Source organism: Myotis brandtii, unplaced genomic scaffold (genome assembly GCF_000412655.1).
Source record: "Myotis brandtii unplaced genomic scaffold, ASM41265v1 scaffold127, whole genome shotgun sequence".
NCBI lineage: Eukaryota > Metazoa > Chordata > Mammalia > Chiroptera > Vespertilionidae > Myotis > Myotis brandtii.
In genome coordinates, this window is record NW_005354464.1 from 1,517,214 (window position 1) to 1,520,060 (window position 2,847).

Sequence of the window (2,847 nt, forward strand, 5' to 3'; positions counted from 1 at the left end):
AAAGCATGCAGCACATCTTCTCCTGCTTGGCACCCTAATACTCCCTCTTCCCAAACATACCTTCAGATCCTTCATACAGAATTACTGCCCCGTGCAAAGGCCATCAGTGCCTTATTTGCTGTTGCTCTTAATTTTAACAAGCTGGATTCCTGTAGTACACTTGCTTAATAGTTTAAACATTCTGTTAACAATCAGGTGTTTGGCCTATCCTGTTTCCCCTCCATTCTGTATAGAAATATAACTCCAAATAGTACATCTTTCTGGGTTTGTTTCTAAATTAGTCCCCACACTTAATTATGAGGATGAGAGGGATGCCTTATTCCTCTTTGTTATAAGCTAAGCTCTCAGTAATCCCAAACAAAAGAGCCAGTTCTGGAAGATATAGGATTTGCTAGCAGGATTATGGTCTCATAGATAATGACGTGCAGTCAGCAGAAGCGAAGCTTTATTTTAATTCAAATAAGCTAGTAAACAAACCACTGACAAGTCTGCTGGTGAGAGTAACTGGCTGCTGTTGCCACATTGGCAGCTAAATTATAGAAAATCTATTATACCCTGTTCACCATATGTTTAATTTAATACAAGATACAAATTAAACTACCCACAGTGCCTATTAAAATAACAATACTTTTTTATATTTGAATGTCTTAAAATAATTTCTACTGACCTTTTAAAGGATGGTTTTTATATAGGTGATTATTTGGGGGGATAGTTAATAGAAGGCCAAAAAATTTTTTAATTGTCTTTTTGGAGAAAATAAAAATATAAATGTTCACTGGTTTGCAGTTGTTAATAAGGTTAATTAGTAGTCGTGTGTTCTGTTATTACTATATTTTCCCTCCCACTCTTTTGGTTTCTGAGGCTGGGGTTTTAAGAGTGATACTTAGTTTGACCTATGTGTCAAAACTGCCCTTGTGAAATCATTACCCTGATCAACTCAGCTTATGGGTAGCCTTAAACCGGATGCCAACTGAGACCTATATTAGGAAAATTGACTTTCAACTCTAGGTCTGACTTTGGTACGGCACAGGAAAAAGACGTAGACTTTTCTATTCCTGTCCCAAATCAGTCTCTTCATAGCCAGAGATCCTAAGGAGAGCTGGAATTTACAGGTGGCCTTCCAGGGAAAGGAGAGAAGGAGGGGGAAAAAAAAAAAAAAGACCACACACTGTTCACAACCAATTTCCTCCTGTATCCACAACAGCCAGTAACCAATGATTCTTGCTTGAGTCCATTTGGACTCAGTCAACCAGATTCTAAAGACCGGGCTCAGTTTTAGAATTTCGGAGCTAGATTAGAAACCCAGGCCTACTATTTCCCAGCTGTGTAAGCATAGATATTTAACCCAGCTGGATAGTCCCCTTACTCTGTTCAATAAAATGGGGGGGATGATCATTCCAATTTTATAGGATTATTATGAGAATTAGAGAAGAGAAGGTAACTGGTACATAATAGATGCTCCTTAAAGGTTCGTTCCTTTCTTCTTTTCAACCGTCAAGCAAATGGAATGTTGCTGTTTCTTTAAGGCTGAAGGAAGAATGTTAGAAGGAGGAATGGGAAGGGGTGGTACAAATAGAAATTCTCCCTAGGATCAGTTTCCTTGGATCATTAACTTCTTTCCAGCGGCAAAACCCAAAATGGCAGGCTCCTTTTCTCCCAATATTCACCACAATATTTACTCTCTTTTAAGAATGTATCAGTAAGCCACCCAAACCAACTGCCTATCCTTGGACCTCTGAGAAATAAGCAATGATTACCACACTTTAGTATACATACCTTTTTGAACTTTTATGCACATACAGCTTTTGCACTGGGTCTACCAGTGTGTCCATGGGGCTGCACTATGTGAATTTTGGTTCAAATACATGCCTCTCAAATCCAACTGTGTAGTGGTAGTTACAGTACTGGATGAGGTGTACATGTGGGAAAATGTATATGGTTCTTCTTTTTATAAAATTGATTTCAGAGAGGACAGGAGAGGGAGAGAGAAATGAAACATCAGTGATGAGAGAGAACCATTGATTGCCTCCTGCACACCCCCGCCCCCCACTCAGCATCCAGCCCGCAACCGCAACCGGGGCAACCTGATGGGGAATGGAACTGTGACCTCCTAATTCCTAGGTTGGAACTCAACCACTGAGCCAGGCCAGCCAGGCTACATGGTTATTCTTGAAGTCCAGCCAATGATAATATTCTATCCAAAATGCAACTTAATTTATCTTAAATTGATACAAGAGGTAATTTTGGAATCATGGTGCTGGTGAGCATATGCCAGAGGGACAAGGACAAGACAAATGTCCCATGGTCCCTTCCCTCACTCCACTCTGTTACTCCCAGGCTGAGAGACTGGAGATATTTCCATTCATCAAACCCCTGAAATAGTGATAAAGTAAGAAACTGAACAAAAGGGGTCACGAAATGTGTGGCATATTTAAATGTTTAACATTTTTAAATCAATACTGTTAACACATAAGCACAAAACCTGTGATTGCGTGTATATCTTCATTTGACAAATAACAAGGAAATGGAAGAGAATGCTCCCCAGAGGCCGCGCTACCACCTCCGACTTTCCTCTTAGTTATAGAAGGACACCCTTCTGTCGTCCCTGCTGTCAGTCTCAGCGGAACATAAAGGCTGATGGGACCACGGAGAGTTCCCGAAGTGTGAACATGGGCGGGAAAGAAGGCCATGCTGGGGATCTGAGCCCTCACTGCCACCTTCCACACCTCTGGCCAGCCGCCCTCTGCCCCGCCCTGATGGAGTTCCCGACTCTCCATCCCTGAACCCTCCAGGCCAGGGGACCCTGGCCCACCCTCAGAGCACGCGCCTTTCCCCGCGCTCCCGCGT